The sequence below is a fragment of the Carassius carassius genome, chromosome 16 (genome assembly GCF_963082965.1).
Source record: "Carassius carassius chromosome 16, fCarCar2.1, whole genome shotgun sequence".
Classification (NCBI taxonomy): Eukaryota; Metazoa; Chordata; class Actinopteri; order Cypriniformes; family Cyprinidae; genus Carassius; species Carassius carassius.
In genome coordinates this window covers 11363038-11388315 of record NC_081770.1, presented here as the reverse complement: position 1 = coordinate 11388315, position 25278 = coordinate 11363038, and the positions used below count along the sequence as shown (strand labels likewise).

The 25278-nt window shown below is 36.6% G+C and overlaps 2 protein-coding genes across 5 annotated transcripts in view; one reads left to right on the top strand and one right to left on the bottom strand.

Annotated features, from left to right (window-relative positions):
• Window positions 1-25278, top strand: part of LOC132160252 (uncharacterized) — an 849275-nt gene that overhangs the window by 115427 nt on the left and 708570 nt on the right. The window lies entirely within an intron of this gene.
• Window positions 1-25278, bottom strand: part of LOC132160315 (CD48 antigen-like) — a 79804-nt gene that overhangs the window by 35985 nt on the left and 18541 nt on the right. The window lies entirely within an intron of this gene.

Genomic DNA, 25278 nt, shown 5'->3' with positions numbered 1-25278 from the left:
AGATGAAGGAAATTGTTGTTGACTTCAGGAGAGCACCACAGAGCCATCACCCCCCTCCCCCACCCCCCCAGAACCCACACCCCTAGGTCATTCCACACACCACCACCCCCCCCCTGCACTAACACACGATTACATGCATTAGTCACTTTGTGCAGCATTGGTCTGCTCACTACCTCATTCACCATGGAACTGAAATCATTCTACTACCTCTTCAGTAAGTTAAATAAGAACCGCTATTGAGCCCTTTGTCACTTTAATCAGACTGAATAAGCTTTTTTGCACTAAAATAATTTTATCTGCACTCTTTGTTCACTTCACTGGTTTGCACTCTATGGGCCATGTGCCTTGCACTGCTTTATTTAACTTTATTTTTATTATATATATTATTTTATTATTATTATATATTTTTACATGCCCTTTCGTTTAGTGGTATTTTATATTTTATATTGATCTAGATTTTTAGGCTCTACTGTTAGTGTTATCTGTATACACCGGGGGTCTGAGAGTAATACAATTTCAACTCTCTGTATGTATGTACTGTACATGTGGAAGTATTGACAATAAAGCAGACTTGACTTGATACACTTAAAACTTACAGTATCTGTTTATGCCAACTGAGTGACAGTTCTGTAGTATCAGTTCTGAATACTGACAGTATCAGTTCTGAATCATGATGAATATTTTATCCTATAATCATTCACTGTTTCCTTTCAGCTAAGCCTATTTCTGATCCGGGTCCATCTACAGCTGGAATAGTTGTTGCTGTTCTGCTGGCGGCTGCACTTTTAGCTGCAGTTGTGATTTACTATCGCCACAGGATCTCTAAACTACAAAAACAAGTGGGTAAGTATTAAAGCTGATACCAGTGATACAAAAAGTTTTAGCAGACTGTATAGTTAATTTCACTGAAAACTTCTGACACAATAATAATTTCCTATTTTATTTAATGATTATGTTGGCTTGAGAAAGCCAATATACTGTTATGCCAGTAAACATATTCTGAAACTAAAGTTCCTGAAATGTTAAATCATACCAGCAATACAGCTAAAACATCCCAAAAATGAAGTAAAACATTATTGCAAATGTCTCAAATATGCTACCAATTTCCTAAAGCATCCTAGCAATGTTAAAACATGTTTGAAAAGGCTAGCAATGTGTTAAAACATTTTAACAACATGCTATTAACATGCTGAACATGCTCTTTGTAAAGTTCAGCTTGATTTAATTCAAGTTTATTTGTACAGCGCTTTTTACAATACAAATCATTCCAAAGCAACTTTACAGAAAATTACGTTTCTACAATATTTAGTAGTAGCTTATAAGTGGTGACTGTCAGTTTGTGCACGTATGACAGGTTTTTCAGAAAAATTAATACGAGATGTAGTCAGCCAGATGATGAACATTATTGACAGCAATTATTATATGATGCAGTCACACCTGTAGCAATATTTGTTAGTTCTGTTTGTTGATTCAGGGTTAGCATCATCTGGGGTCCTCTGAGGGTCAGCATCATCTCTTCTCAGGTGTTCTGGATCCAGTCTGGAGCTTGTGTAAATCCTAGTTACCATGGGATGTAAATCCTGTGTCAAAACATAGAAACAAAAAGAGACATCATTAGCATAGCTGCTTTTCCAACAAAGTAAAATTAATTAGTTTAACCCAAGCTAAAGAATAAGAATGCGCATTTGATCAGATGCAACTGCAGTCACAATTTAAGAGATACATTATTCAAATGATGGAAGAATGCAGTTGTCACATGTGAAATATGGCATTCAAAAGACAAGTTGCTGTCTAATATAACAACCAGATTTTTGACTGTAGAGGAATTAACAGTACGTCCGTCTAGTTGCAAATTGTAATCTACAAGATTCTGTGTACTGTTTTTTTTTTTTTTGGTCCAGTAATAAATATCTCTGTCTTATGTCTTATGGTAGTGATCGGACAGGTAGGATCTAAACCATCTTAGAGCTTGCCCTTGAAAACCTGTATAGTTTTGTAATCGATCTATGAGTATGTCATGATCTATGGTGTCGAACGCAGCACTATGGTCAAGTAAAACTAGCAATGAGATGCAGCCTTGATCTGACGCAAGAAGCAGGTCATTTGTAATTTTAAGAAGTGCAGTTTCTGTGCTTGATCATATGAACACATTTCTTTTCTCTGCTTCTGTGTGTTACTGTGACAGCTGAAGAAAAGACAACGTTAGGGGAGGAAGGGAAATCTGTCAATCTAGAGACTAAGACTGTACTACAGAGAGGGGATGAGATAAAGTGGTGGTTTGAGGATCTCATCCTCATTGAATTCACAAGAAAGGCCGGTCAAACAAATGATACAGATTGTGATGTTGTTGATGGGAGATTCAGAAACAAACTGGTGCTAAACGAGAAGACTGGAGATCTCCTCATCAATAACATCAGGACCTTTCACTCTGGACTCTACAAACTACAGATCAGCCGCAAAAACGGAAAAACTGAATACATGAGATTCATTGTTACTGTCACTGGTGAGTACAAAATAATAACTATATCAACCATAAATAATAACTATATAATCAACAAATCTGAACCATTTAACCACCCTGCTCTGAACTGAGGCATTAATATACATTTCAAACTCTAACATTATGAATTTAATGAAATAACAGAGTCCACATAGGGTCCACACCACAACTGTAATGATAACGACATAGAGCAATATAATTGAAATAACTATCAAAATTATTTTTTTCTGGCTGAGTGATACAAATATTAACAGCCAATCAGAATCCATTTTACTTTTAATCCAGCTTGAGTATTTAAAGCTTGAAATGACAATCTTGTGTGTTTGTGTGGCTGCAAACACCGTTATTATTGTAATTATATTCATAGTTATTGGTATTAATGGGTATTAAAGGAGTAATATTGCACAAATAAATTAGACATTTTTTGTAAATCATATTACAATAAACATGATGATGAATCAAAGGTAGTCATAAGTGATTCGTAGGCAATAATAGGAAGGCAAATACTACAGCATAATCAGGGATTTGTCAATTTAGGTAATATCTTCTTAGAAAGATGAGCTGTAACTACAAACATAAACTAGGTTAAAATGCCATCTAAATAAATTTGTTAAAAATGCAAATTAAATTATTTCACACTTTGTTTTTTGTGTTTTTTTTTCTGTTTCTGTGTGTTGCTTTGACGAAAAGTGAAGAAAGTGTCAGTGAAGGTTGGAGAAACTGTCACTCTAGTCCCTAGTCTTGAAACGCTGAGTGGTGATCTGATACTGTGGACTTTTGGAGCTAAAAACTGTCTGGTTATTAAAGCCGAATCAGAAACGACTGATATTAATGAGAGATTCAGAGACAGACTGAAGCTGGATACTAAGACTGGATCTCTGACCATCGCAAACACCACAGATACGGACTTCGGACATTTTCAACTTCAGGTCATCAACAGGGAACGGACCAGATACAGGAGATTCAATCTGACTAATTCTGGTGAGTAGAACAACATTTATTATTATAACTAGGCTATATATTCAATTTTAACAGACAGTCATTTCCCACACATTTTTAGACACGTCATGTGAACAGCCCCTAACAAACTCCAAATAGGTGGTGCATGTCTGTATCTCAATAAGTCATTCATTGAATCATCTATTTGAATGATTAATTAAAAGGGCTGATTCATTTAGAAAGGAAGCCAGTCGCAGTCTTTATGACTGGAATATAGAATCATTGACTCACTCGCAATGGTGGAAAGGGTACTGAAAATTTGTACTTAAGTACAAGTACTGTTACATTGCTGAAATAATACTCATTAACAAGTAAAAGTACTGGTGTCATAACCTCTCAAAAGCTACTCTAGTTACTCGTTGCTTTTTAGTCTGCAATATTTAATGAACTTCCAAAAATATTAATATCAAAGATGTATATGAATAATAACAACTTTGAACAAAACCCACTTTTATCTTATTGATAAAGTACATGAATTAGTGATCATGATACAGTAATTTCTGACTTCAATACCTTGAAAAATATCAGTATCAAAGCATTCGTGATCTAAGGTTGGTTATGGCCAAGAATCTGGCGATACGATACGTATCACGATACATGGGTTGTGATACGATATGTTGCGATACATTGCGATACTGTCAGCAAAGCAATATATTGGGATATTTCTTATTTTAGGAATAGGATATATTTTTAGGAAAGCTGTCATTAAGAACACAATTCAATTCAAGTTTAATTGTATAGCGCTTTTTACAATACAAATCATTGCAAAGCAACTTTACAGAAAATTAAGTTTCCACAATATTTAGTTTATTATATTATATTATTATTATTATATTTATTAAAATGTAGGCTATTTTATAAAAAAAACATTTACCCTCCATTACTAGCAGCGATATTATTTTTTTTTTTAAGGGCAGTAACATTAAAACTGTATTAAAACAAATGTTAAAAAAAGTAGAAAAGCAATTAAAAAATAAAACATTTATCTGTAAACTAATACAAATAATTACAAATTATTCAAAGAATAGATTTAAGGCTTTAAAGTAACTTACAGTTTTTTTTTTTATTTATTTAAGCAGCGATATTAATGCTAACATTAGTGGCATAATGCTAGTAATTCCTGTCACTCTTACCGTCGTTCAGAGATGAAGACTGCCATCTAGCGGTCGGGATGTAAACTCAAAACAAAACAACTGCCATGAATCTTGTAAGATTTTATTTTATTTTTTTCAATATCGATATTCCGTTTTTGAGAATACTCACGTGTATCGATATTTTCTTACACCCCTACCGTGATCCGGAGTTTGCAACTGACTTCAGTGTGGTGATGTATTTCCAAGTGAAACTGAATATTGAATAAAGGGCAGGGTTTCATTACGTTACCCCTGCAAGTCAAGTCAAGTCAAGTCACCTTTATTTATATAGTGCTTTAAACAAGAAAGATTGCGTCAAAGCAACTGAACAACATTTATTAGGAAAACAGTGTGTTAATAATGCAAAATGACAGTTAAAGGCAGTTCATCATTGAATTCAGTGATGCCATCTTCTGTTCAGTTTAAATAGTGTCAACGATATCGCTGTAAATTAAGTTTCCCCAACTAAGCAAGCCAGAGGCGACAGTTGCAAGGAACCAAAACTCCATCGGTGATAGAATAGAGGAAAAAACCTTGGGAGAAACCAGGCTCAGTTGGGGGCCAGTTCTCTGTCCAGACGTAACCAGTAGTTCAGATTGGAAGAAGAATCATCTGTTTCCTGTGGTCTTGTCCTGGTGGTCGTCTGAGACAAGGTCTTTACAGGGGATCTGTATCTGGGGCTCTAGTTGTCCTGGTCTCCGCTGTCTTTCAGGGATGTAGAGGTCCTTTCTAGGTGCTGATCCACCATCTGGTCTGGATACGTACTGGATCCGGGTGACTGCAGTGACCCTCTGATCTGGACACAGACTGGATCTGGTGGCTACGGTGACCTCAGAATAAGAGAGAAACAGACAAATATTAGCGTAGATGCCATTCTTCTAATAATGAAGCAAGTACATCGGGTGGCATGGGAAGTGTTCCTGCTTCCGGTTTACCTAATTAATGCAGCCTAAAAATCCTTTAATGAATTTGGATATCAGAAGTGTATCAGTGTGTTATGTGTAAGCCAGGTTAAAGAGATGGGTCTTTAATCTAGATTTAAACTGCAAGAGTTTGTCTGCCTTCCGAACAATGTTAGGTAATTTATTCCAGAGTTTAGGCGCCAAACAGAAAAAAGGATCCGCAGTTGATTTTGATATTCTAGGTATTATCAAATTGCCAGAAATTCGGCAACGCAGCGGACGTGGAGGATTATAATGTAACAAGAGCTTATTCAAATACTGAGGTGCTAAACCATTCAGGGCTTTATAATTAATAAGCGAGATTTTAAAATCTATATGATGTTTGATAGGGATCCTGTGCAGTTAGGGAGCCCTGCACTGCACCTCTTGCTCATAGCAGATTCACAGTTGGATAGGAGTGGTTAAAGGGGTCGTATTATGCTCTTTTACAAAGTCTTGATTTAGTTTTGGGGGTGTACTAGAACATGTTCTAATGCTTGGTGGTTTGAAAAAAAAAGCATTATTTTTCACATAATTTACATTTTTTAAATACCTTTCTCCCCAGCCTGGCACGAACAGCTCAATTAGTTTCGGGATTGATGAAGGCCTGGATTCTGAAAAACTGAAACTGTTGTGATTGGTTAGCTGTCCCATTGCATTGTGATTGGCGAACAGCTCAGACAGTGTTTTTTGTACTGCCCTACCCTATGCCAGAGCAGCAAGTTCCCTCTGCTCCTGTATGGTTAAGATAGCATCAATATTGCCATATCAATTTAAGCCAGATTCAGACCCTGATAATATTGAAAAGAACCTTTGCACACATAAATATTGCTAGTTTTACATTGCAGATATGGCATTCAACGTATACTTTGAAATGTAAATAACATACACAACAACAAATAAAGCAGGAAGGACACTTACAGGCTGTGATGCAGATACAGCAGATTGTCCTAACAAAGGGGGAACTGCTCCGTCCTTCAGGAAACGCCTTTTGGAGAAACCAGCACTATACTATGTCACGACTCCCCTCAAAACCTGATGTTACAGCAGCACTTCTTCATTGTTGCCTTGTCTGATCCACTCAACCAAGAGTTTTAACATGACCCCACCCCTCCTTACCCCCCAACCATTCGAATTTCCATAGGCGGGAATTATTTTTCACATTTGTGATCACGCTCACAGGAAAATAGTGTAAATAGTTCCTTGTGTGATATTACTTCATTGCATTTTATTAATATGATATGATATGATGCATTATTATTGGGTCATAAATTGTATTATAATAGGCTTCATCATGCAATGAAAGCTTTTGGGCTTGTAAAATCCTTTTTTTTTTTTTGAGTGACATACTCAAGAGTCAGCTTGCACATCTGTAAAACAATAACTGATATCATAGATAATAAATATCACACTTACATCCCTTTGGTAAAGTAGACCTGGACATGCTTTATTCATTGATATAGTTTTTTCATGTGATTAATTTTTTGTAGGTTTTCATTTAACTATTTCTGCAGTTTTATATTGTAAAAATGTTATCTGTTTTATTTTCTCATTATATTTTGTTTCATGTTCTGTTTTTTTTCAGCATGTAAAGGGACTCTTGAGTGGAGCTGTAACATCACCCATGTGTAGATGTAGATGTAACAAAACTGTTTATTTCTTTCTTTTTCATTTCTGTATTCTATTTTCTTTTATATTCCACAGTGAGTGAATTAACTGAAGAGGAACCACTGGTGAATTAAGAGGATGTGGATGAAGAGGATGAGCAGCAGGGGACATTTTTAAATCACTGAGCTCAACAACATCTTTCTGCTTTGATTAAAAAAAAAAAAAAAAAAAAAAAAAAAAAAAAAATATATATATATATATCGTTAGCCTCATAGCATAATTGCCTAAGTCATTTTTTGGCCAAATTGAGATATCTGCCTAACTTTACTGTCCTACCACTGCTGCATCATCCTGCCTTTCTGCCTATGTCCTTAGCCAATTACAACACTTATTAGAAGTCATCTCTTTGACTTAGGCAGTTTTGATACAAACAAAATGGCAGAAAACATGGGAAAACAGACTACTGATTGAAGAGCATAGAACAGATATCTTCAACAATTTCTGGTCCATGCCTTTCTGGGAGACACGCAATCTGTATATCCAGACTCTAGTCCAAAATGTGCCCATAAAACAGAAGAAAGGTGGTGTTGCATCAAGGAGAACAACGTCCCTATTATACCACCTGCAACTGGCAGATAGACGTAAACTACCTGTAAGAATCTTTTCTGTTCAACACTTGGCATCGCCCCCAGAACCATCGGATCATGGTTAAAATCCAAAACTGATCCGTGTAAACCCAAGATCAACAAGACTGGCCCATGTGTGCCCATATCAGATGTTGACCAGACCTTCCTGAAAGAATGGCTCTCTGGACTGCCTACAGTCCCATCCCATTACTGCCGTCAGGTTCCCTCCTATCAGGAAAAGAAGTTCCTGGAGCCGGGAACAGTTCTAAGTGATCTTCACAAGGAATATCAGAAAGCTGCTGGTGAAAATGGAGTGCGTGCTGTGAGTGATACTCCGTGTTCATACCAAAAAAAGACCAGTGTGATTTATGTGTCAGCGCCAAGGTAGGAAATACAGATCAGGATACCCTTACTACTCACTTGAAATTAAAGGCTCAGGCTCAAGCTGAAAAAGCTAAGGATAAAAAGGAATCCTGTGACAAACTTTCAGTGTGGACAATGGACCTTCAATGCGTTCTTCTGTGCCCCAAGACGAAAGCAAGTACAATGTATTACAAAACTAAATTACAGATGCACAACTTTACTTGCTTCAACATGAACAACAAAGATGGATATTGTTGCGCTTGGGAAGAGCATGAAGGCTCCCTCAGCAGTGAGGTTTTTGCCCATCTGCAGTCCAAACACTTCAAATCAATCCTAGAGGCCAACGGAAACATTGAGAAAGTCATTGTCTGGAGTGATGGCTGTGGATCGGTGTGGTGCCATCAGCAACACCTACCTTCATCTGCCCATGAAGCATGGTGTCACCATAGAGCAAAAGTTTCTGGTTGCTGGCCACACACAAATGGAGTGTGACTCCATGCATAGCCTCATTGAGCGGCGCATCGTCAAAGATATTCACACTCCACGTGATTACATTGTCATCTTTGAGACTGCACGAATACATCCATCCCCATACAAGGTGACCCAGCTATACCACAATGACTTGACCAGGTAAAAAAGTTGGTGACCCCACAGTCCAATCAACATTCCCAAAGAACCATTACACAGGGTCCCACTCTTTCCTGCCCAACTGCCAATTACTCTCAGGAAATTCAATGACTTGCAGGCAATGAAACCAGTACCACCAAGAGTAGCCCACCAGTACTATGACAACCTCCCTCATCAATAGACAGTGTGAAAATGAGTGTGCACAACACCTGAGTGGAACTTGGTGGGAAAGAAAAACAGTGGTTAAGGTTAAACATTAAGAAACAACTTGGTTAGGGTTGACAAGTTACACATCTTGGTTATATTTAGGAGAGTAAAACAACTTTTGTTATGTTATGTTTGCATTTTTTATGTAAGAGAAAAATGTCATGGCATATTCTGCCTAAGTCACTTTTATTGGTTAGGCAATTGATGATGGATCTTTTTCATTTTGCATACTTGTTCACACATCTGGTTGAATGTACTGTTATAATATCAATAAAAAATAACAATGTGATTTCTAAAAAATGTGTTTTTTCTTGTTTACCAAAAACATAGAAATATGACTTATATATATATATATATATATATATATACTATATATATATATATATATATATATATATAATGTGCTTAGCTGTAAAGCTCGCATTTAGAAAGTTTAATTTTTTTTTTTTTTTACGGGAAACATTAAATCTTTTAAACAATGCTTAGGCAAATCATTATTCAAAATAAATTGTTTAACTTTTATTTTAACTATTTACAATGTTGTATGCGCTATTGTGGATTTATTGTGGACTTAATTTTCTCTTTTATTTTTTCAAAATACTGTACACACACACACATACATACATACATACATACATACATAAATATATATATATATATATATATATATATATATATATATATATATATATATATATATATATATATATATATATATATATATTCATTTCATTATATATATTCATTTCATAATTTTCAATTCAATTCAAGTTTATTAGTATAGTGCTTTTTACATTACACATAATTACAAAGCAACTTTACAAAAATATGTAATAAATTATATAATATATTGTATTAATATTAATATATATTTTGTTGTTGTTTTTTTTTCTGTTGTTGTCCATTCCAGTGCAGCAGGCAATTTGTGGTCTATGCAAACAGGCACTTATGCACTATTATAGTTTCAGATCATGTGAATATTTTGTATCATAGTTTCATAGCAGTCATGTTAATTCATTATTTACCATTTAAAAAAATAAAAAAAACATGTGTTGGTATATGTATCTGTTTATGTCTCTAGTATCTAGGACCTTTTATGAGTGTAATCCATCATTTTCGATTTTAGGATTTCCTCATTCAAAAAGATACACTTGGTCTTGGATACCCAGAATATCTGCCCGGATGCTTTTTCAAATATTACTGCAGACTGAACAGACTTTACTTGAAATTGACTTGATATTAACGTAAAACCGTGTGTGACTGAGAACTTAGTAATGTTACTCACATGCTGTGACAGCTGCTTTCTGTCCAGGTGCTTCGAATGTGTGTGCTCAGAAAACCTTATATATGAATTTTACACTGAGGCAGGGAACAGCAGCTCATTTGCATTTAAAGACACAGGATGAAAAAACAGCATGTTTCTCCTTCCACTCAAAATAGTCATTTTTAAAATTATATATTAAATGATCCGTGGAGTTGTAATGTGAGTTTTGTTTCATATTTTGGGTTTTGTCATGTTCATGTTTTCATTTCTTTTCTTTTGTAGTTTGTTTCATGCTGTTAGTGTCATGCTTCCCTTGCCCTCTTGTCTTCATGCTGTTGGTTCCACTTGTTCATTGTGCCATGTTCTGATTGGTTGTTTTAGTCATATGTCTTGTTTCCCATTGGTTTGTTCATGTCATGTGACCCTCATTGTCTGTTATATATAACCATGTAATTGCTACTGTCTCTTGTTGGTATTGATGTTGTAACCTGCTGGTGGTGAGTCTAGTCTGTTCATGTCATCTCAAGTCTGTTCACGTCAAGTCTATTCATGCCTCAATCAAGTCTGTTCAAGTCAAGTCTAGTTAAGCATTTGTTTATTGTTTGGATTATGTTTGGATTTCGGGAGCACTTGTAAATAAACTGCACATAGGTTCTCTACGCTCGCTTTCAGTGGAATCATTACAGGAGTATTTTGAGCTCAAACTTCACAGACACATTCTGGGGACACCAGAGACTTATATTACTGTAAAAAGGGGCATAAAATGTCTCCTTTAAGAATGTGAGCCTCCAATAAACAAGAAGAAATATGTTATTCACTAAGAAGATTGAACATTTAGATTTGAAATTGTATGAACAAACATTGGAAAGAGTACCTGTTTTTAAAATCCTTGGTTTATGGTTTAATGAAAAAAGCACTAACAATGATTGAATTATCTTAAGATACAGACTAAATGAAGAATCAGGTTACATCAACAAATATATTGGCAGCAGAGGGTTCTACTTCAAATAGTAAAAATAGGAAAGAGAGAAAACTGGCACCATGGTGGAAAGAGGAATGAATGTCTGCAGGCAGTGAGAAATAGGAATAAAGCATTAACATTAGTCAAATGAACTCACAATATGCAGAATTTGATACAGTACAAGAAAGCTCATAGTGAGAAGAACAGTATATCAGGCTAAAAGGCTAGTTGGAGGAATTTTTGTGATGTAATTGGAAGAACAACACCAGTGGGGGAGGTAAGGAAGATGTGGCAATACCCAGTTATAGTAACAGAGGAAGGAATAGCAGTCTCAGATAGGGAAAAGGCAGAGAGCATGGTCAAAGAATTTGCAAAGATAGTTCTGAAAGCCTATCAGAGGAAGAAAGGCGAAGAAAAGAAGAAAAAAATGCAATATCAAGGCATATTATAAAAGAAAGAAGAAGTATATTGTATAATAGATTAACCATTTACAATGGAAGAAATTAAGACAGTAATAAAAATTTCAAAACTATCATCTTGGGAAAAAACTACACTGTAAAAAAAAAAAGTTGCATCAACTTAAAAAATAAGGCAACTTATCGCAAGCGCTTTTTTGAGTAAACTTAACAAACAGGGACTAAAGTCCACCCAACTTAAAATAATAACTTAATATCACAAGTTATCACAGCATATAAATAGTCATTTTAACCTAAAAAATATCAGAACAAAATATTTTTGTTTACTGAACACAAGGCCTATTATCTATAAGCATACACAATTTTAAAGTGAAAAAAAGTGACATGACATTCATCCAAGTATGGAGACTTATACTCAGAATTCATGCTTTACATGTAACCTGCGGCGCCCGGGGAGCAGTTGGGGGTTCGGTGCCTTGCTCAAGGGCACCTCAGGCATAGTATTGCCAGCCCGAGTTTCAAACCCTAAAAAAACCCTTAAATTTTGTCTTTCTTCGCCACAAAAACAGCGTTTTAAAATACACTGTTACAGCAGCAAGAGACAAGCTAACACAAGAAGTTACTGGACCAAGATCCCAACTAAACCAAACACTTTCCACCACAATGGTGACTTCAAATGAATCAAGTATCAACATTTAAACCTCTGTTAATTCTCAATAAGAGCTTCTCTAGATGTCTGACAGAAATAAAGTCACAGAACCTTGTAAGGAGGATCTGTGAACGTCTATATCGGACGTACAGAAGACATAGAAAACATTTAAAAAAATAGACGTCATAAAAACATTCTGTCTCCTCAGTGGACGTCTTTTCAACATCTGCAAAGACATAAAAAGACGTCCACTGGATGTAACTTTGCCCAGTGGATTAGGTTGATGTTAAAATACGTAATATACTAATTTTCACGTAATAGTTCCTTTAAAAACAAACAAAATGTTAAATACATGTGACTTCATGGCACAAGACTGCTAACGTATGAAGGTATAATTAACACTGGATTTATTTAACATGCATTATGTACCATGTGTTGAGTTCAGTGTAAAATGCATTGAGTAAAGAAGTTAATATACAAGACTTGGTATGTCCTTGTGCTTTTGACACAAACTTTCAATAATAAAAAAGTTATTTGACCCATGTTATGGTCTTTTATTTATTTTGACTCCTAACCCTGGGGTTGTGGGTTCGAAACTCGGGCCGGCAATACCACCACTTAGGTGCTCTTGAGCAATGCATTGAACCCCCATCTGCTTCCTTGGTGCTGCAGCATAAATGATGGTGTGTGCATGATGGGTTAAATGTAGAGCGTGAATTCTGAGTATAAGTCACCACACTTGGCTGAATGTCATGTCACTTTTTTCACTTTAAAATTGTGTATGCTTATAGATAATAGGCCTTGTGTTCAGTAAACGAAAAATATTTTGTTCTGATATTTTTGAGGTTAACATGACTATTTATGTTGTGACAACTTGTGATATTAAGTTATTCTAAGTTGGGTGCACTTTAGTCACCGTTTGTTAAGTTTACTCAAAAAAGCGCTTTTTAAGTTGACGGAACTTTTTTTTTTACAGTGATATGTATGCTTTGTGATGTTAAAAAATATTGGTGAAAGTGCACTATTGAAGTTGCTGCATCTGTATTATAGAGTCTTAGAGGAGGGACGATTGCCAAAAACGTGGAAAGAAGCTATAGTAATTCGGATAAGGATGCCTGGTAAGGATCTGTCAAAACCCACCAGCTATAGACCAATAGCCTTAACCTCTAATTTATGCAAAATAATGGAAATAATGAAAGGATATCATATGAGCTTGAGAAGAAAGAAAAGATGGCAAATTATCAGAGTGGGTTTAGGAAAGGAAGAAATACGATGGACACAGTGATTAGGATAGAAAATGAAATAAGGATAGCAATTGCAGTGTTTTTGGACAAAGAAAAAGCCTATGATATGTTGTGGAAGGAAGGAGTATTAATTAAGTTATACAAGCTGGGGATTGGAGGAAGAGTTATTAATTGGATAAAACATTTATTGTTTGTAAGGAATATCCAAGTAAGAATAGGATCAGAATTGTCAATCCAATATACTGTAGAAAATGGTACACCTCAAGGTAGTGTGGTAAACCCACAAATTCATTATAATGATTAATGATATCTTTTTAAAAGTACACTGTACCAGCTGATATAGGTAGGTCTCTTTTTGCAGACAATGGAGCCAAAATTCAAGAGAGGGAGAAATATGGATTATTTAGGAAAGTGTTTAGTAATTCAGGCTCAGTGTAGTGGAGCTTGTAAGACATCACCTGTCTCCGCTATACAGGTAGCAGAAATGCCACTGGAAGTAAGAACGAAGCATCTGATAGTAAACTAGGCATACTGGGTGAATTTGCAGGGGCACAATGACTTTCATCCCACAAAAGAAGAGCTGAAGGAATGTTGGATGAAAGAGATAAGTAAAAAGGACAACTTTGATCATATAGGGAACAAAATAGCAAAAGATCTCAGGGTGATTGATAGGAAAATTAGTTCTACAATTCAGTCATGGCCCCATGGAAGATGAAATGTTTAAGATTAAAGGAAAGAAGAATGTGCTGATTTGGTTGGGTTGTTTAATGATCACTGTAACAAATTAACCTTCACAATCGTCGGGAAGAAGGAGGCGGGAACTGGCAGACTGCCTGATTTTGTAATTAAATCAAACTCCCGCCTGATTTTGTAATTAAATCAAACTTTAATTACAAAATAAATACAAAACAGCGGGTCAGCCCCTCACGGACGACTGACGCGCACAAATTAAAACCAACCACAACTAAAACCCAGGCCTGGTCCTCTCTTGTCCGTCACTGTCGTCGCTCCGGTTTTATATCCCTCCATCTCCTCCGTGGGACTCGAGACCGATGGGTCGAGCAGGTGTCACTCATTTCCAATCACTCCACCGGCCTCGCTCCTGTTCCCACGTCTCTCGGCCCCGCCCCACTCGTCACAATCATGTTGCACAAGTATATAAAAACTATACTCAAATCTTTACTGACAGTAGCCTACTAAGAACCCAGAGACAGGATCAACAGGAATTGGTGGTTCCAGGAAGAGAAATATATGATTGATGGCCTCAAGGAAAATAAAGAAAAACTTAACTTGATAAACATTTTGGGGGAATAAATCAGCAGGGGATAAAAACTTTTCATTTTTAATGCGTTGTTTAAAGGACACAGGATTATATGATATAATTTAGTTAAGATTAGGGTCCTGATTCACACTCCTAATCAGTAGATGGCGGTAATGCATCTAAAAGTTGTATGCCATTCTCCATTAAACGCCAAGAAGAAGACGATGACGAGAAAAAGAAGAAAAGTGGAGGAGTTGAATAGCAGTCTGTTGCGGTTGGTTATGGCATGTCAGATTTTGTGAAATTTTTTTTTTAATATAACACACTAATGAATTCATTAGTCAGTCACAGTTGGTATAAAATTTCTTAGTTTAGGGGCTTTGTGAACAGTTATCGCTGCCCATCGGGTGACTGCATATAATATTCATAAAAATTTTATTAAATCATACAAATGTCGCTGGAATCGGCAACAATAGGGCTTGGGCGTTGTGACGTCATTACTTGGCGTGGCTGCCATGTTGATGGCCTCCTTTACTGCTACTCAGACTACTGCGCAGTGTTTAGACATACTCCCTCTCAGCCGTGTGTCTTAAAGGGATAGTTCACTTTCAAATTAAATTTTGATACGTTTTAGCTTACCTCAAGGACATCCAAGATGTAGGTGTCTTTGTTTCCTCAGTAGTTTCCATTTTGATATTTTTAGGTCAAACCGTTCTTGTCTTTGACTCATCCCTTACAAAAAGAAAATATATTAACCAATATATTTCTTAAAATATATTGGTTAATATATGTGATATATTGTAATATATTATTTTCCCTTTTTATTTTCTAATATATTATATATTTGAATACATTGAATAATATATTGATGATACATATATTATATATATTGCAAAATATACAAATGATTGCCGCTTTCAATATATTGCAATATATTGGAAAAAAATTTTTTAAATCCCATATATAAGAATATATGGCTAATATATTACATGATATTTTCCAATATACTGCAATATATTTTTGTTTCATAAGGGATATAATGGAGGTCTATGGTCACCACCTCAAAGAGCATGCACAGAGGAGTCCAAATTAAACAGTTACCCATCGTAAGTACACACTGATGACCTAAGACACGAAAGGAGCGGTTTGTGTAAGAAAACGAAAAGTATTTATATAGTTTTTACCTCTTGTACACAACCACGTCCAACTGATCTGAGGGCGCGCGTGCTTCCTGATGTTGTGACTCGTGTGGCGTTTGCGCGTGCTCTGACTTAGTCTGTGCAAGTGCGGAAAGCGCCGGAAGTGATCTCTCGCGCATGTACGTCACTCATTGTTTACTGTTTACCACACGTTACGCCACCAATATGCACTGTCTGAAATATAATACAGTAATTATAATTAATTAATTTGTTTATAATGCATCCTATAATCGTTGCGATTAAAATAAAAATACAACACATTACTCACTCTATTGATGGCGTGCCATTCGGTCCCTCTGGCCTTGGATGTCGTCTCCAGTTTATACGTGGCAAACGAAACACAACGTGCAAAACGCTGCATCTCAACAGCGGAGAAAACTCACGAACTTCAATCAGGCAGGTGTCTGATGCGATACTGTCAATGTCCTCGTTGTCGTCTTGTAGTTGTTCCATTCGTGACAACATATGCTCTCCACTTCTGTTGGCATCTCACAACACTTGCTACTAAAACACCACCAATTGTGAAGAGATCTCTGTCTCTCTGAGGCTTGAAGACGTGCTGCTGCAGCGGATCACTCCTGAGTACTTGATCTGTGTATTCTGGTTCAAATAAATATGGTTGTGAAAAAAAAATTAAACGTTGTCTATGGATATATTGAAATCGTCTTCCTTTGCGATTTCCTGTACATCTAAATATGTTCAGATCTTCACAGTTAAAGGTAACACTTCCGAAATCTCTTTGTAAACCATAGACAGTAAGTGTAAACAATGAGTGATGTACACGCGCGAGAGATCACTTCTGGGGCTTTCCGCGCTTGCGCAGACTAAGTCAGAGCACGCGCAAACATCACACGAGTCACGACATCAGGAAGCACTCGCGCCCTCAGATCAGTTGGATGTGGTTGTGTACAAGAGGTAAAAACGATATAAATATGTGACGAGTGGGGCGGGGCCGAGGGACATGGGAGCGAGGCCGGGGGAGTGATTGGAGATGAACTACACCTGGTCGTCCCACCGGTCTCGAGGCCCATGGAGGAGATGGAAGGATATAAAACTGGAGCGACGACAGTGAAGGACGAGAGAGGACCAGGCCTGGGCTTTTAGTTGTGTTTTGGTTTTTATTTGCGCGCACCAGTCGTCCGTGAGGGGCTGGTGCGCTGTTTTTGTGTTTATTTTGGTTATTAAAATGTTTTTGATTGTCCGCCGGTTCCCGCCTCCTTCTTCCGGATGAATACAAAGGTTTAATTCATTACAGTGGTGCCGAAGCCCGGGAGAAGGAGGGACGCGCTGCTGAAGATCCCTCGCCGCTGTGGTGAATCCGAGGTGCCATCGAGCTGGCGAGGAGTGTGCCGCCATGGACGCTCGAGGTGGTGGGCTGGAGCGAGTTGCCGGGGACGGGCGAGCTCGCTACCGGCTGCCCACGATGTGGAGAGACGGCTGCCGTCCGTGAGGGAGCGGAGGAGTCGGCGCCGTTCGCCAGGTGGCCGGAGCCTGCTGCCTCCGCCGGAACGGGGAGGAGCAGGGAACGGGGGACTCCTGCCGGCTGCCCAAAACCGGAGGAGCCGTCGCCGTCCACCGGGCGGCGGAGGAGTGTCGTGCCGTCCGCCGAGGGCCGTCCAGTGCCACCGCCAGGCACCGCGGAGGAGATCACCCAGCTGGTGGAGGGCCGAGCAGCGGTGCGTCTGGGAACCGGAATTTTTTTTTTTTTTTTTCCTCTCTCCCCTCTCTCGTCTCTGTCGCTCCTCCTTCCATCTCCTTTTCTCTCGCCTCGCCTGTCCTACCCCCAGGTTCCCGCAGGTCCCCGTGAGCGGCCCCCCCGGAGGGAGGGGGGGGGGGAGTAGAGCGCAGTCTCGGGAGTACCCCCCGGCCTGCGAGGGGCGATGGGGGTATGTGACGAGTGGGGCGGGGCCGAGGGACATGGGAGCGAGGCCGGGGGAGTGATTGGAGATGAACTACACCTGTTCGACCCACCGGTCTCGAGGCCCATGGAGGAGATGGAAGGATATAAAACTGGAGCGACGACAGTGAAGGACGAGAGAGGACCAGGCCTGGGCTTTTAGTTGTGTTTTGGGTTTTATTTTATGCGCACCAGTCGTCCGTGAGGGGCTGGTGCGCTGTTTTGTGTTTATTTTGTTATTAAAATGTTTTTGATTGTCCGCCGGTTCCCGCCTCCTTCTTCCGGATGAATATGAAGGTTTAATTCATTACAAAATACTGTTCATTTTCTTACACAAACCACTCGTTTCTTGTATTAGGTCATCAATGTGTACTTACGATGGGGAATTGTTTAATTTTGACTCCTCTGTGCATGCTCTTTGAGATGGTGATCATAGACCTCCATTATGTGAGTCACAGACAAGAACGGTTTGACCTAAAAATATCAAAATAGGAAATACTGCGGAAACAAAGAAACCTACATCTTGGATGGCCTTGAGGTAAGCTAAAACTTATCAAAATTTAATTTCAAAGTGAACCATCCCTTTAAGCAACAGGAACAGTCTATTTAAATATGAATCCTGAATGTTCTGTGTGTCTCTGTTAATGAATGGAGCAGAAGTGCGACTTCCTTTATTAACACACACTGAAGCGCGCGTGACGCTCCGGTGATTTCAGCGTTTGTGTCTCACCACATAAGAATGTGAACACATGAACAACATCTCCAGAACTGCTCTAACAGTCACTTCATGAGCATTTGACCGTATGATTTGAGTGAAACTAGCGTCACATCACATACACAGAACTGTAAAGGTACGTCAACCCGTCAAAATAAAAATCCTGTTTTAGACAAGTATTTGCCAGGGATGTATTACTATTGTTCAGCAGAATGTACATAGCCTACAACTAAAAAAAATAAAAAATAAAAAAAATAAAACATTATTATTATTATTTTTTTTTAAGGTTTAATCACACAAAATTTCTTCCATGTTTTATTTTTAGTAGTAAATCCCCTTTGTTTACAAAAAAGTTAAGTTTTTAAGTGCTTTATTTTCAATAATTAAAATATAAATTAAATTAATGTTTTGTTTAATGTTTAATGTGCATCTCAGAAAATGCTTTATTTAAAACCCCAACCGAATGGGACTTACTTAATTCATCTGTCAACTTTATTGTCATTGTTCACAGTACAAGTACAGACAGAGAAACAATGGATAATAATTAAATGTTTATTTTTGATGTATGCATTGCATTCTATGCATTTAAAAATAAAAATTTCTAAAAAAGGAAACTTAGTTGTTCATTTTAAGAGACCCAGGAGTCTTATTTTCTCTTGCATAATTAATATTGCACTTTAATTAAGCAAAAACACATTTTATCCGATTACTCGATTAATCAATGGAATTTTTGGTAGAATACTTCATTTCTAAAATATTTGATAGCTACAGCACTAGATGAAAGTGAATGAGATGAAGATGAAAGCAAATAGCATGCTATACTATTCCACCGTGATAATCTATTTACCAAATGGGGGTTATGAAAACCACACAATAAATTCTGTGCATCAAACATTAGCTTGGGATGTTTTTAAGCATTAGTAGTGAAAGCAGCTGCCTGCATCCCTTCCCTTCTAATATCAAAATATGGAAATGCTAACATAATCTTTAAGTTTTCAGTAAACTTTATAATAAGTAAAAATAATGTTTGCTAACAGTTAAATGACAATTAACTAAAGATTAATTAACTATCAATTTACCATCTATTAATGATTGTTATTATAAAGTGTCTACCATCTAACTTAGTTAACTACTATGGTTTTGGGATTCGCACCCCTGAGCTGTTAATAGTGACCTCTTTCAATATGCTAACAGTGAAATGGTAAAACTTACTTCACAGGTAATTTCAGATTTTTTTTTTCAATTATTTTACCAGCTACACCATCAACTTCATCCTCAACATCAACAGATGCATCACTTCTCAGTGCTAATGTTTCCTCTATATAGCACAAGGTACCACAAGCTCTATAATTATAGCTGATATCCTGCACAGCCCAGGGTTTAAACTGATAAGTGTGTGCTGTCATATTATAAAAAAAAAAACTGTGCAAATCACTATTGAATTCCCACCAAACTGTTTTTTCAAGCAGTATTTGCACTGTAAACCTTTTTTATTTGTGTGGGTGAACTTAAAATGTATGGCTATGCTGTGGTTCCTGTAGGCTTTGAGTGTGTGCGGGGGGTCGGGGGGCCTCTATGTCCATTTTGCTTGGGGCCCCCAAATTCCTTCAAACGGCCCTGGTCGTTGTCTTGGGGCCCCAGGCCAGCTCGGGGCCCCAAGCAATTGCTTGGTTTGCCTGCCTTGTCGCGACGGGCCTGTGTATAGGGACTCTTGAGTGGAGCTGTAACATAATCCATGTGTAGATGTAGATGTAACAGAACTGATTCTTTCTTTCTTTTCATTTCTGTGTTCTCTGTTTATTTTATATTCCACAGTGAATTAATCAACTGAAGAGAAACCACTGATGAATAAAGAGGATGAGCAGCAGGGGACTTCAGTTTAATAAGACATGCCCACCAGTGCCAGTCACTGAACTCAACATCTGTCTGCTTTTATGAAGAAAAAAGAAAGAAATATTGTAATGTGGTTAGCTGTTAAACTCACATAAAGAATTTTTTTAAAGGGGTCTGCTAAAAATAACATGTATTTTATGTATTTGGTATTATTAAATGTGTTCATGCAGTTTAAGATTCAAATAACACATTATTTTTCACATACTGTACATTATTGTTTCACCTCTATGCCCCGCCTTCTGAAATGCATAGTTTTTTTTACAAAGCTCATCGTTCTGAAAGCGAGATGTGCTCTGATTGGCCAGCTATCCAGTGCGTTGTGATTGGTCGAACACCTCAAATGTGTGACAGAAATGTTACTTCCCTTTACAAACTGGGATGCTTTGTGTCCTGGAAAGACAAGACAGCACCAACATAACCCATTATAAATGAAGCATTTGTTGCATCCAGTGGGGATATAATTCCTGATTATAATGACTTGTACTGTCATTTTATAGTCTTTTTAGAAAGAGCCGTTTCAGGGGGGCATGGACGAGTCTTACTTTTATAAAGAATATCTCTTTGTATTTAAGACTTTAGTCTTTGCAACTTTACAGATATTCTTTATGCACCAAGAGCTTGTAACACTCCAAAGAGAAAGAAAAACTTGAAATCGCATTATATGACCTTCTTCATCATCACACATTTTTTTTTTCTGTAAACTATTACTTTCATACTGTATTACTATTACTATTAAATAGTCTAGAATAAGCTTTGGTAAATTATCATTCTAAATAAATAGTTGAACTTATTTTTATATTTACAGCGTTGTATACACTATTGTTGATTTTAGAATTTTTTTTCTTATTTTTTAAACATATATATATACATATATATATATATATATAAAATATTTTTCCTGTTGTTGTCCATTCCAGTGAAGCTTTGTTGATTGACTGATGAAGAAAAAAAAGGCAATTTGTGCTCTATGCAAACAGCAGATGGCGCTAATACACTATTATAGTTTCAGATCATGTGCATAAAAGGGAAAAAAAAGGGGGGGGGGGTGGGGGGGGTTGCTGCTTCTTCTTTTGTAGCATAACTCGTCTTGTTAATTCATTTCAACTCTTCATCAACAACAAACAAGAACTGACAAATACAAACATGCATCAAGATTTCATTTGCTTTACTGCATTCTACAGCTCAAAATCTGTTTCACTGTCAAATGTGCATTGCTATGTGAAGAAATGCAGTATTTTCAATAATTTATTTTTGTTTCTTTCTTTCTTTCTTTCTATTTTTCTGTCCTATTTTAAGACCCTAACCCCAGCAAAACATTCAAAGGAAACTCGAATGGGCTGGATTTTTCCAGGGCTGAATTTGAACTCGTCCAGCCCTGTCTGTATCTCTTTAAAATAAAAGTTATATGACATCACTGTGAAAATCCCCTTTTGTAATTGTTAAATATATATTTCACCTCTTCATCTTTATCAATGCTGTCCGACTATTGTCAGTCCGTGCATGGGCCCATGGAAAGAATTATGAACATGAAGCCAATTGTCTATTCACAAACTTCTTCAAAGTTTATTATTACATCAGTAGAATACACAGATACACTGCCAGGGGCAGGGCCGGCCCTGACCAATTTGCTGCCCTAGGCAAGATTTTACCTGGCGCCCCATGCATCACAGCCCATTTCACCCTGTCATTGTGTTCATGATTTAGCATATATATATACACACACACACACACACACACTACAGCAGAACTGTTTCCAACACTCATAATAAATCAGAATATTAGAATGATTTCTAAATGATCATGTGATAGACTGGATGTTACATGTGACACTGAAAAATGGAGTATTGATGCTGAAAATTCAGCTTTGCATCACAGAAATAAATGATAATTTAAAGTATAATAAATTGAAACCAAATTATTTTAAATGTATTTTTGATCAAATAAATGCAGGCTTGATGAGCAGAAGAAACTTCTTTCAAAAACATTAAAAATAGTAATGTTTCCAAACTTTTGGCCTGTAGCCTACTGTATCCCCCCCAAAACTGCACAACTGTAGAGTAAAACATTAATAAAAATGTGATAATAAAAAAATGCGTCTTAAAACTGACATGATTGTACAAAATCACAGTCTGGGGACTCAGAACTCAGAACAACTGCTAACATTAAGATTAAGGTAAAAATAACTGCCATGAAATTATAGTATCTTACTCCTATGCAATAAATTGTTCATTCACTACATCTCTTTACCTCTGTCTTTATCCTCTTCTCTTCTTTTTGGCACTGTATCTATCGCAGACTATGCTCATTTATAATGTGTCATGTAAATTCGGCCTTCCGTCACAATCAGGAAACTTTCACCGTGTCTAGAACTGGCGCGAGCTGCCAGGCCCGTTTCTACGAGCTGTGTGTTAACAAAAGCAGTGCTGTCTACATTGGATGAGGCGTCGGTCACGCCACACAACAAATTACCAACAACTAACGCTCTGTTTCTGACGCACTTCAAGCACTTCAAGCACTCGATGGGCGGGGGAAGATTGAAGAGCCGGACTTTGTTTTTTTGTTAGTTTTTTTTGCTTTATTTGGTAGTATTTCGAATTAATGGTTTTTAAATAGTAGCCTATTATAAAAAAATATGTCAAAAAAAATAAAAAAATAAAAAAATTCACTGGTTCACTCATTTTGGCGCCCTATATGGATGAGTGGCGCCCTTAGCATTTGCCTATACCGCCTATGCCGCGGGCCGGCCCTGGCCAGGGGTGGTGTAGGGGATCACCAATAAGAACTGTACACTACATCAAACAGGAATGTCTAACAAACAAAGGGCTTTTCTTCCTGCTACTTCTAGATCCCGTAGGATAAAGATTACATCTGTATGTTATATAAAATGGGAATACGGACAGGAAGTTCTGTCCATATTAGGAGCACATCTGGCAAAGACCGAACTCAATAACCTTCGGGCCTATAGCCCCGTCCTGTTCTGAACATCTGAACTCATGAGGAAATATACAAGAGTGCGGATGTGTGTAGACATTGAGATAGAGAGAGGTAAGACTACCAAGAGTAGAGAGAGAGAGAGAGAGAGAGAGAGAGAGAGAGCACAGAAGAGAGGAAGGGAAAGGACGAGAGGAGTGAAAGAGAGAGCACAGACAGTCAAACTCACAAAAATATTCTGGCAGAGAGCGTGAAATAGTAACAGTAAACTTTTTTTTTTTTTCAAATGTGTGTGTAACTGTGACAAAATGACATTTAATGGGCATTAATCTGTATTCACAAAGAACATGTGATTCTGTCTCCTGTGTTTGGGATAAAGATGACTTATTTATCAAGAACTTATGTCCTCTTCTTGACAAGCACTCACAGAAATATTTCACCCAAAATGTAAGATTTATGTAATTTTATTACATAACAAATTCCCATTTATATTTTTTTCATAATTTTAACACAAATCTACCAAATAAACTTTATACGATTTATTTTCATTAGGATAATAAAACCTATTTATTTTAAATGCATAATCCTCAGGTTTATGTAATTAGTTTATGTAAAGTGTAATTATTCTTAATTAATAATAAAAAGTTTATTTATTTAAAATACATAAAGTTTATTGTATAAATTGCATAATAATTAAGAGAACTAAATCAGGATAATTAAAAAAGTTAAATAACATTTATTTGAATCACGTTTAATGTATGCTTATATACTAAACCAAATTACATTTATACATTTATTCACTTAGCTGACGCTTTTATCCAAAGCGACTTACAATTGCCACATATGTCAGAGATCGCACACCTCTGGAGCAACTAGGGGTTAAGTGTCTTGCTCAGGGACACATTGGGCCTATATGTAAAATCAGATTTTGTTTCATTATTCAGAGAATGAAACAGTGCAGCATCATACTAATACTAATACTAATAGAAATATTAATATTAATACTAATTCTAATACTAATAGTAATAGTAATAGTAATAGTAATAGTAATACTAATACTAATACCAATACCAATACCAATAATAATACTCATACTAATTCTAATACTAATACTAATTCTAATACTAATATAAATACTAATTCTAGTATTTATAGTTATAGTTATAATAATACTAATTCTAATACTAATAGTAATAGTAATACCAATAATAATAGTAATACTAATTCTAATAGAAATACTAATACTAATTCTAATAGTTATAGTAATACTAATTCTAATAATAAGGGTTGTGTTTCATTTGAAATATGACGTTTAAAATAATATTTATTACATTTAGTTTTTCTTGTTCTACAGAAAAGTACCATCTAGACTTTTATTTTAAAAAGTGCTGCCATGAAAAGACTTTTAAATGCACTTCATCTTCTTCAGCACACGATGGCAGTAGAAGAAAATAGAAATATGAAATGTTAGTAAGTGAGACATGAGCCCTGTCTTGCATTGTAAATGTGCAAATTGTACAATAAACTTATTAAAAACTAAAGACAGTAAAGACTTTTAATAAATATTGCTGTTTTAAATCATTTTAATTCATATTTCTATTTTCTATTTCAGATTTTTCAGAATTTTTTCTTAAACTACTTCAGTCTGTGTGCACTGAATTTATTTAATACACGAGTTTCACAATTTGAGTTGAATAACTGAAATAAACGAACTTTTCCTTGGCATTCAGATTTACTGAGATGCAAGGACTGAAATATCAGAGTGAGGAGCGATTTTTAATATTCAGTCACAAGAAAAGAAAAAAAATGTATTTGTGAAAAGTGGGGACATCACATAGGTGTAA